Below are 12,078 nucleotides of genomic sequence, written 5' to 3' on the forward strand. Positions count from 1 at the left end.
AAGGAATAAATTTGAAGTAAAAAAAAAGAACCAAACTTCTAAGACACATTCAGAAATTCAAAGGACCAAATGACCAATGCCATACAGGGATTTTTAGCAAGGAGCACTAACATTATTTAATATATTTCCAATGTTTTTATGGTGCTAAATATGGTCATTTCTCACCACTTTTCCCAGGCTATTGCTATATGACATTAATTGCTGTAATGCTAATTTTATAAGGCAGTGAAATAAGTTAGTCAGAGAATGATAAATACTGTATGATTTCACTCATTTGTGGAATTTCAGAAACAAAACAGATGAACATAGTGAAAGGGAAGGAAAAATAAACTAAGGTAAAAACAGAGAGGGAGGCAAACCATGAGAAACTCTTTTAACTATAGAGAACAAATTGAGGGTTAATGGAGGAAGAAGGGTGGGTGTGGGCTAAAATAGCGATGGGAATTAAGGAGGGCACTTGTTGTGATGAACACTGGGTGTTATATGTACATGATGAATCACTAAATTCTACTCCTGAAACCAATAGTATACTTTATGTTAACTAACTTGAATTTAAATAAAATCTTGCGGGTTGGGGGAGGGGAATAGCAGCAACTTTAGTTACTTTGAAAATATGGTCACTTAACAATGATAACATTCCCTTGGGGCTGGTCCAATGCATAAGAAAATTTCATTTTTGGACTTTTTTTAAGTTAGATTCATTGACACTTAAATAGATTAGCCAATGTTTATATCTTTTAAGATGATGCTAATGTCAATGACAGAGCTCATGCAGGAGAACTGACACAACAAATTCTAATGTGGAATAATAAGAACTACTAATTATTGAGTGTCTGAGTGCTACTCTGCAACACACAGTGTGTTAGGTATCTTACATATAGTAACATTTCATTCTCTTAGTCACCTGTTCTACCTGTTTTATAGATGGGGAAATAGTGGTTTGGAGAAGTTCACTAACTGGCTCAAGTTTATATATTTTCTAAATGACTAAACTGGGATTCAAAGACTAAAATATATCAAACTTACCTCTCTGATAAAAAAAAGACAATTCACATTTGTTTTCTAAATATTCTTTCTTGAATTTAGCTAAAAGTGTTTTCCTCTGAGGAATATAAGGTTTTTATATGTAAGGAGTGGGTAGATATGGAAGTCCGTATTAGGTGCAGTTTGTAAAAACCTCCAAGGGCATTTGTTTGGCTTTTTGAAAATCTCAATTTTGTCATAGCACTTCCAAAGAGAATCTGATTATTAAGGGACATGTTTTTCTATCTCATAGGAAAGATGTTATATGTACCAAACTAAGATCCTTTCTTGGCCCCACCATTTACTAGTGTGACAATGAGCAATTTTCTTATGCTCTTTATGTCAGGTTTCTCCTATGTTGAATGGGAACATTAACTGTACTGCCTTTATGTGGTATGTAATAAAATTAGGAGACATGTAAAATCTATCACAGTACCTAGCACATAGATTGCCAAATATATATTAGCTAGCTATTATTTTGATGTAAAATTTCATTCCACTTAGAGGTATATAAAGTGTTAAAATAAAGTTGAATCTTTAAGTTTAATAGCTTTCTTCACCTCCCTAAGTCTTTCTGTGCTATGGCAGATGGCATTGGTTGCCTACCAAAAAGCTGTGCTTATCTCCTTTTTTCTTTGAAAACAGTATATACTTTCCATGATAGAGATTTAACATTCCAGACATCCATGTGGCCACCCATGCTTGCACACAGAGCATGAGGATATGACACACAACAACCAATGGGACCTGAAGGTACGTCTTTCTGGGGACCTAAACCTAAGTTTTCTTGCTGTAAAAGGAAATTCTTTTTTCTTTTTTTTTTTTTTTTCTTAAAAAAGAGGTATACCAGGAGAAAATACCCTCCTTTCTCTTTTTTGGTGTGGCAGGATATGGTGCTTTGGAGTATAGTAGTCATTTTGTGATTATGCAAAGGGAATGCCATAAAGAAGAAAGTTGAGGAGAAAACCGCCAGAAGACTAGCAGAACAGAGTCTCCGGAGCCAAGCACAGACGAGAGGCCCATGGAAGAGGGTAGGAAGAGCAGCGAGGCGGTGAGCACTACACGGACTGGCAGGAGGGAGCCGGGGCAGAGGGGCAGCCTGCCGGCCAAGCAGAGCCCCCGAGTCTGGCTTGCAAAAGCGGAGGGGCCGGACGGAGTGTGTTCCGATGGCAAGCGGGACTTGACATCCAGAAGGTTATAAGCTAACAGCTCTGCTCGGAGAACGGGAGGGCTGGAGGACAACGGGAGGGAGAGTTGTTGAGCCCCTGACGACAGAGCTCAGCTTGGTGGGAAACAAAGGCGCTTGCCAGCGCCAACTCCCTCGCCCATCCCCCAGCCAAAATCCCAAAGGGAACCAGTTCCTGCCAGGGAACTTGCTTGTGCCGCGCAAACACCCAACGCTGTGCTTCTGCGGATCCATCCATCCGGCGGGTCTGACTCCCTCCTGGTGCCGCAGGGCCCCTCCCGAAGTGGATCTGTGAAGGAAAAGCGAGCTGAGCCTGCCCCTCCCGCCCCTGTGCACCTTGCCAATCCACCCCAGCTAATACGCCAGATCCCCAGCACCACAAGCCTGGCAGTGTGCAAATAGCCCAGACGAGCCACGCCACCCCACAGTGAATCCCACCCCTAGGAGAGGGGAAGAGAAGGCACACACCAGTCTGACTGTGGCCCCAGTAGTGGGCTGGGGGCAGACATCAGGTCTGACTGTGGCCCCGCCCACCAACGCAAGTTATTCAAGACAGCACAGGGGAAGTGCCCCACAGTCCTGCATCACTCCAGGGACTATACAAAATGACGAAAGGGAAGAATTCCCCTCAGAAAAACGTCCAGGAAATAATAACAGCTAATGAACTGATCAAAAATGATTTAAACAACATAACAGAAAGTGAATTTAGAATAATAGTCATAAAATTAATCGCTGGGCTTGAAAACAGTACAAAGGACAGCAGAGAATCTCTTGCTACAGAGATCAAGGGACTAAGGAACAGCCGGTAGGAGCTAAAAAATGCAAAATAAAATGGAGACAACTACGGCTCAGATTGAAGAGGCAGAGGAGAGAATAGGTGAACTAGAAGATAAAATTATGGAAAAAGAAGAAGCTGAGAAAAAGAGATAAAAAAAATCCAGGAGTATGAGGGGAAAATTAGAGAACTAAGTGAAGCCCTAAAGAGAAATAATATGGGCATAATTGGTATTCCAGAGGAGGAAGAGAGAGGGAAAGGTGCTGAAGGTGTACTTCAAGAAATAATAGCTGAGAACTTCCCTGAACTGGGGAAGGAAAAAGGCATTGAAATCCAAGAGGCACAGAGAACTCCCTTCAGACGTAACATGAATTGATCTTCTGCACGACATATCATAGTGAAACTGGCAAAATACAAGGATAAAGAGAGAATTCTGAAAGCAGCTAGAGATAAACGTGCTCTAACATATAAAGGGAGACCTATACGACTCGTGACTGATCTCTCTACTGAAACTTGGCAGGCCAGAAAGGAATGGCAGGAGATCTTCAATGTGATGAATAGAAAAAAATATGCAGCTGAGAATCCTTTATCCAGCAAGTCTGTCATTTAGAATAGAAGGAGAGATAAAGGTCTTCCCAAACAAACAAAAACTGAAGGAATTCATCACCACTAAACCAGCCCTACAAGAGATCCTAAGGGGGATCCTGTGAGACAAAGTACCAGAGACATCGCTACAAGCATGAAACCTACGGACATCACAATGACTCTAAACCCATATCTTTCTATAATAACACTGAACGTAAATGGACTAAATGAGCCAAACAAAAGACATAGGGTATCAGAATGGATAAAAAAGCAAGACCCATCTATTTGCTGTCTACAAGAGACTCATTTTAGACCTGAGGACACCTTCAGATTGAAAGTGAGGGGATGGAGAACTATTTATCATGCCACTGGAAGTCAAAAGAAAGCTGGAGTAGCCATACTTATATCAGACAAACTAGACTTTAAATTAAAGTCTGTAACAAGAGATGAAGAAGGGCATTATATATTAATCACAGGGTCTATCCATCAGGAAGAGCTAACAATTGTAAATGTCTATGTGCCGAATACAGGAGCCCCCGAATATATAAAACAATTACTCACAAACATAAGCAACCTTATTGATAAGAATGTGTTAATTGCAGGGGACTTTAACACCCCACTTACAGAAATGGATAGATCATCTAGACACACGGTCAATAAAGAAACAAGGGCCCTGAATGATACACTGGATCAGATGGACTTGACAGCTATATTTAGAACTCTGCATCCCAAAGCAACAGAATATACTTTTTTCTTGAGTGCACATGGAACATTCTCCAAGATAGATCACATACTGGGTCACAAAACAGCCCTTCATAAGTATACAAGAATTGAAATTATACCATGCATACTTTCAGACCACAATGCTATGAAGCTTGAAATCAACCACAGGAAAAAGTCTGGAAAACCTCCAAAAGCATGGAGGTTAAAGAACACCCTACTAAAGAATGAATGGGTCAACCAGGCATTTAGAGAAGAAATTAAAAAATATATGGAAACAAATGAAAATGAAAATATAACAATCCAAACGCTTTGGGATGCAGCGAAGGCAGTCCTGAGAGGAAAATACATTGCAATCCAGGCCTATCTCAAGAAACAAGAAAAATCCCAAATACAAAATCTAACAGCACACCTAAAGGAAATAGAAGCAGAACAGCAAAGACACCACAAACCCAGCAGAAGAAGAGAAATAATAAAGATCAGAGCAGAAATAAACAATATAGAATCTAAAAAAACTGTAGAGCAGATCAACGAAACCAAGAGTTGGTTTTTTGAAAAAATAAACAAAATTGATAAACCTCTAGCCAGGCTTCTCAAAAAGAAAAGGGAGAGGACCCAAATAGATAAAATCATGAATGAAAATGGAATTATTACAACCAACCCCTCAGTGATACAAGCAATTATCAGGGAATACTATGAAAAATTATATGCCAACAAACTGGACAACCTGAAAGAAATGCACAAATTCCTAAACACCCACATGCTTCCAAAACTCAACCAGGAGGAAATAGAAAGCTTGAACAGACCCATAACCAGTGAAGAAATTGAATCAGTCATCAAAAATCTCCCAACAAATAAGAGTCCAGGACCAGATGGCTTCCCAGGGGAGTTCTACAAGACATTTAAAGCAGAGATAATACCTATCCTTCTCAAGCTATTCCAAAAAATAGAAAGGGAAGGAAAACTGTCAGACTCATTCTATGAAGCCAGTATTACTTTGATTCCTAAACCAGACAGAGACCCAGTAAAAAAAGAGAACTACAGGCCAATATCCCTGATGAATATGGATGCAAAAATTCTCAATAAGATACTAGCAAATCGAATTCAACAGCATATAAAAAGAATTATTCACCATGATCAAGTGGGATTCATTCCTGGGCTGCAGGGCTGGTTCAACATTCGCAAATCAATCAACGTGATACATCACATTAATAAAAGAAAAGATAAGAACCATATGATCCTGTCAATCGATGCAGAAAAGGCCTTTGACAAAATTCAGCAACCTTTATTAATAAAAACGTTCGAGAAAGTCGGGATAGAAGGAACATACTTAAAAATCATAAAAGCCATTTATGAAAAGCCCACAGCTAACATCATCCTCAATGGGGAAAAACTGAGAGCTTTTTCCCTGAGATCAGGAACACGACAGGGATGTCCACTCTCACCGCTGTTTAACATAGTGTTGGAAGTTCTAGCATCAGCAATCAGACAACAAAAGGAAATCAAAGGCATCTAAATTGGCAAAGATGCAGTTAAGCTTTCACTTTTTGCAGATGACATGATATTATACATGGAAAATCCGATAGACTCCACCAGAAGTCTGCTAGAACTGATACATGAATTTAGCAAAGTTGCAGGATACAAAATCAATGTACAGAAATCAGTTGCATTCTTATACACTAACAATGAAGCAACAGAAAGACAAATGAAGAAACTGATCCCATTCACAATTGCACCAAGAAGCATAAAATACCTAGGAATAAATCTAACCAAAGATGTAAAAGATCTGTATGCTGAAAACTATAGAAAGCGTATGCAGGTAATTGAAGAAGATATAAAGAAATGGAAAGACATTCCCTGCTCATGGATTGGAAGAATAAATATTGTCAAAATGTCAATACTACCCAAAGCTATCTACACATTCAATGCAATCCCAATCAAAATTGCACCAGCATTCTTCTCGAAACTAGAACAAGCAATCCTAAAATTCATATGGAACCACAAAAGGCCCCGAATAGCCAAAGTAATTTTGAAGAAGAAGGCCAAAGCAGGAGGCATCACAATCCCAGACTTTAGCCTCTACTACAAAGCTGTAATCATCAAGACAGCATGGTATTGGCACAAAAACAGACACATAGACCAATGGAATAGAATAGAAACCCCAGAACTAGACCCACAAACGTATGGCCAACTCATCTTTGACAAAGCAGGAAAGAACATCCAATGGAAAAAAGACAGTCTCTTTAACAAATGGTGCTGGGAGAACTGGACAGCAACATGCAGAAGGTTGAAACTAGACCACTTTCTCACACCATTCACAAAAATAAACTCAAAATGGATAAAGGACCTGAATGTGAGACAGGAAACCATCAAAACCTAGAGGAGAAAGCAGGAAAAGACCTCTCTGACCTCAGCCGTAGCAAACTCTTACTTGACACATCCCCAAAGGCAAGGGAATTAAAGCAAAAGTGAATTACTGGGACCTTATGAAGATAAAAAGCTTCTGCACAGCAAAGGAAACAACTAACAAAACTAAAAGGCAACCAACGGAATGGGAAAAGATATTTGCAAATGACATATCGGACAAAGGGCTAGTATCCAAAATCTATAAAGAGCTCACCAAACTACACACCCGAAAAACAAATAATCCAGTAAAGAAATGGGCAGAAGACATGAATAGACACGTCTCTAAAGAAGACATCGGGATGGCCAACAGGCACATGAAAAGATGCTCAACGTTGCTCCTCATCAGGGAAATACAAATCAAAACCACATTCAGATATCACCTCATGCCAGTCAGAGTGGCCAAAATGAACAAATCAGGAAACTATAGATGCTGGAGAGGATGTGGAGAAACGGGAACCCTCTTGCACTGTTGGTGGGAATGCAAATTGGTGCAGCCACTCTGGAAAGCAGTGTGGAAGTTCCTCAAAAAGTTAAAAATAGACCTACCCTATGACCCAGCAATAGCACTGCTAGGAATTTATCCAAGGGATACAGGAGTACTGATGCATAGGGGCACTTGTACCCCAATGTTTATAGCAGCACGTTCAACAATAGCCAAATTATGGAAAGAGCCTAAATGTCCATCAAATGATGAATGGATAAAGAAATTGTGGTTTATATACACAATGGATTACTACATGGCAACGAGAAAGAATGAAATATGGCCTTTTGTAGCAACGTGGATGGAAGTGGAGAGTGTGATGCTAAGTGAAATAAGCCATACAGAGAAAGACAGATACCATATGGTTTCACTCTTATGTGGATCCTGAGAAACTTAACAGAAACCCATGGGGGAGGGGAAGGAAAAAAAAAAGAGGTTAGAGTGGAAGAGAGCCAAAGCATAAGAGACTCTTAAAAACTGAGAACAAACTGAGGGTTGATGGGGGGTAGGAGGGAGGGGAGGGTGGGTGATGGGTATTGAGGAGGGCACCTTTTGGGATGAGCACTGGGTGCTGTATGGAAACCAATATGACAATAAACTTCATATATTGAAAAAAAAAAAGAAGAAGAAAGTTGAGGATGGCAGAGCTGAAACAATGTGTAGTAGTTCCCTAGTTATGGGCTGCCATAGTAAAGTACCATAAATTGTGGGGCTTAAAACAACAGAAATTTAGTGCCTCAGAATTTTATATGCTACAAATCTGTTATCAATGTATGAGCAGAGCCATGCTTCCTGAAAATTGTAGGGAAATCCTCCTTTGCCCGTCTCTAGCTTCTGATTGTTAGTAACTTTTAGCATTTCCTGGCTTATAGATACATCTCTCCAATCCTCTATCGTAACATGGTAGTCTCCCTGTGTTTGCTTATATTTTCTCTCTGTGCATGTCAAACTCTATGTCCAAATTTCTCCTTTTTATAAGGACACAAATAATATTGTATTAAGGTCTACTTTACATTAACTGGATTGCCTCTGTTAAGATCCTATTTCCAATTAAGGTCACATTCTCTGGCACTGGGGAATAGGGCTTCAACATATCTAACTGGGGTGATATAATTCAACCCACAACACAGTGGACAAGGCATGATCCCTACTGACATCAATGGGACATATAGTTCTAACCCTCTTATCACATTTTCTTTTGATTTCTCTGTTATAGAGACATTTTGTTACCATATGGCATAAGCCACTTTTAGATGGGTATTCTGTTACTTTCAGCTGGAATCATCCTAACTGATCCACATACTTTAGTTTTTTTTATTTTTTATAATAACATCAACGTATGTTGGACAGAATATGGCAAGAGTCAAGTTATGAATCCAGCTTTATCTGGTTCCAAAGCTATGGATTTAGTTATTCTTCTACATTGCCTCTTTCATTCATGAATACATGACTTCATTTATCCTTTATAATTCCAAATTAGCACAGTAACTTTTGTCCCAGTAAAAACTTAACATTTGCAGAATTGAATATACTTAAATTGAATCCTTCATAGTGAAATATTCTCTTCATTCCAGAAAGATAATGTAGAAATAAAAAGCAACCATTAACCTAAGATTTTTGATTTTCATGTCTTTTGAGATGCATTCTTTTCCCAAATCCAGCTTTCTAGATATGTAGCCTCTCATCCAAAGAGAAGTATTGTTGCAAAATAAGCAGTGCTAGATCAGCTCCTGCTCCCTTTACTGTTTACTTGCTCCCACAAGGCAGGCTAAGTCATCTTTCTCCAGGAGGCAGTTTAAAACCATTTCTTTAACTCTGTGTGGTGCAGGAAGCAAGTTGCTGCCTACCCTGCATCTCTATTATTTTGATCTAAAGTCCTTAGCTTCCTTATCCTTTTCTTCTATGCAGGTGTCCCTCTTATGAGTAGGTAAAAATAACAATTTTGGTATAGCTATTTTAAATCAGAAGAAAACGTTCCAAGAGGTTATTTAAAATAAACAACAACGGCAAAATACATAAAGTAGAGCTCTATTTTAGCCCTTTGGATTCAATCTATGAGAAAGGAGAGTGTCTTTAATGGGTCTTGGTCTCTCCCTCAGTCTCGTTCTCATACATTTAGTGTATCCAGTAAGGCACATCCCTAACCTCCAGAAATTATGTTACAGTGTGGAGACAGTCACATTAGCAAATAACACTGGTATGCAGTATGTAATATTTCTTAGATATGTATAAGGTCCTGTGGAGACACAGAGAAAGAATGGCTCTGATAGAAGGGCCCATTCAGTTTTTGAAATCGATGTCATGTCTCAAAGATTGAAAAAGAGTTTGTCAGGCAGGAGAAAAGAAAGCCTATTCCACTACAGTGGAGGCAGTGTGAGCCTCTCATTCTGGAATGAAGAGAATATTTCACTATGAAGGATTCAATTTAAGTAAATTCAATTCTGCAAATGTTAAGTTTTTACTGGGACAAAAGTTACTGTGCTAATTTGGAATTATAAAGTCATGTGAAACAGTACAGAGCATTTTTCAGTATTCCCTTTTACTCAAAGAGGATAGCACAGGAGAGATCAACTTGCAGGAGTTGAGGTTGGAAAGGGAGGCAGTGTGGAGTCATTCCACCTCCCTTACACTCTCACTCTGTTACACCACAGAGTAAATGAAGAGCTCTGCCCTCACTTTACACAAATGTCCTCCTGAAGCTTCCTTGCTACCCATTCTTTGTACCAGTTCTGTATGTTGTGCTTCAGAACTTTCTAATTTATTTCCTGTCCTCATGCTTTTGTCCTCAACTCTTCATATTTGTTTTTGTTTGTTTGTTCTTGCTGTTTTGGGGTGGGGGGTGACTGCTCTTTTATTTGCCATTAATGAACTTTGGGGCCCCTTGTGTGACCTTGGTCATCACCCCATCACCAAGGTTCTGCTTTTGTTCCCCTCTGGGAGGGGTGAGTAACCCAAGGTGGTTTCTTCACAAGCTGCAGTAGGCACCCACAGTGTTGTCAGGGTATCATGTTGGGGAAATGTCCAGCTTTGTCCAAGAGTTAGTAGAAGTGCTGGCCTTTGATCTTCAGAGACAACATGGCATAGACTTCACCACGGTGGACCATGCAGGATACCTGGTTCAAAGGAACCATCAGTGGTGAACCCTCCAGCCTGTAGCATCACTGAACTCACAGAATAAAGGGAGAAGAGAAGACCAGCACCAAGTACCAGGGTCCTGATGGTGCCACAGTGGACTGCCAGGCTGCAGCACCAGGGCATGGAGTGCGGGTCCAATGGCCACAGTCTGGGAAGTCTGTATCTGCAGGCAGTGCCTGGAGCAGGAGTCGGGCCAAGGCAGCTATGCTAGGGAGGCCCAGATGATGCTCTGGACCTTGCAGAACAGCCCAAGGACTAAGAAAGAAGTGGCCCCGTTCACACACGAAGAACAGCACATCTCGCGGCAGGGCTGCGTCTTGCAGGGTCCACTGTTATTCAGGTGTCACCTTGGCCTGCTTGGCTCCACTTCTGGGGCAGGACTTCCACCTCAAATGTTCATATTTGATGCAAGGCATTTCTGCCGATTTCTAAGCACATCCTTTACTGTTCTCTCTCCTGACAACATTTTGAGAGTACTTCAGATAAACACGATTCCCAGTTTTTGTTGGCTTTCTCTTTAGTCCTGCCACGGGGAACACTCCCACAGGTCATATTGCAAAATGTTTGTACAATATGCTAAAGCATTTGGATTTTATTTTGAGGCCAACAGTGAACAATTAATGATGTGTAAGCAAAGGAATGACTTGAGCAGATTTGCATTTTGGGAAATATCCCTCTGGTTGAAGTGTAGAAATAAATTGGAATAGGATAAAAATAGAGGGAGGGAAATCCATGGAGTTGTTTGTAATGATTGAGACATGAATAGTGACAGGCTACTGATCAAAGATGAAGGGAAGTGGATTCAAGAGTCAGTCAGTAGGGACCATGTCACGTTATCACCAGTCAACATAACCAACTTAGGTCAGTTTTCTCTTTTATTTCTTAAAAGGACCTGCCAATGCCTATATATTTTCTCTTGTTTTATCCCTTAAATCCAGCTCTCCAACTAAAATAAGCAATTATGAATACAGAGAAATAAACTTCTAGAGCTGAGTTTGACATTATCTAAGGCAATTCCCTCATTAGACAGAATGGAGGTCTCACTGTGAGAGGCCACATATATGGTTTGCTCTCCTTTCTAATCTGCTTTTCATGCCATTTAACAAGAACTTTTGTTTTCCTTTACACTCCTCATTTTCACTTAGGTATATTCTCCATCAAATAGAAGTACACACTGCTTCCATATTCTTCATTCTTTCTCCAGGGAATAGACAGGGCTTAGAGAGTATTGGAAGAGGGACACAAAATCCATGTGCAAGCAGTAATGACACTACTTACCCACTTGAGCCCCATTCCCCAAGTCACTGGGCTGGAGAACTCTCTCCTGTATTGTTAGGTTCTGCACTATAATCCTGCCTGCTTCCAGACCAATGGTTATGCCTCCCCTTGGAAAGCTCACGCTGTCTGTTTGGGGGTGACTTTAAATGGAATGTCACCCAAGTGACACCTTTGTGGCTTGTCATCAGCATCTTCCATTAAGTACAGCCATGTGAGTGTCTGATAGACTGTGTGAAACAGGCAATTTCCCAATTATAAGTAACTTTACTTGTTTTAACAGTCTCAAGCCTTGTCACACACTTCTGTTGAAGGAAGATATTGCTTCTCAGTTTGTCACAGACTGTGATGCCCTTATATAATAGCTTTCTGTATCTCAGTACTCACTTTTAAAAGCCCACCAGCTATTTCCATGTTACTGACAGCTGTTGTTAAATTAAATTAAATTTCTAAGTAAAATAATTATTTTGGGGGAGATTCAGGACTGAAGAG

At 40.1% G+C, this 12,078-nt stretch overlaps 1 pseudogene; it reads right to left on the minus strand.

Moving 5' to 3' along the window:
* Nucleotides 1-10,141: 10,141 nt before the first annotated feature.
* Nucleotides 10,142-12,078, minus strand: part of LOC132660574 (transmembrane protein 223 pseudogene) — a 52,675-nt pseudogene continuing 50,738 nt past the window's right edge.

Source organism: Panthera onca, chromosome D1 (genome assembly GCF_046562875.1).
Source record: "Panthera onca isolate mPanOnc1 chromosome D1, mPanOnc1 haplotype 2, whole genome shotgun sequence".
Taxonomy (NCBI): Eukaryota; Metazoa; Chordata; class Mammalia; order Carnivora; family Felidae; genus Panthera; species Panthera onca.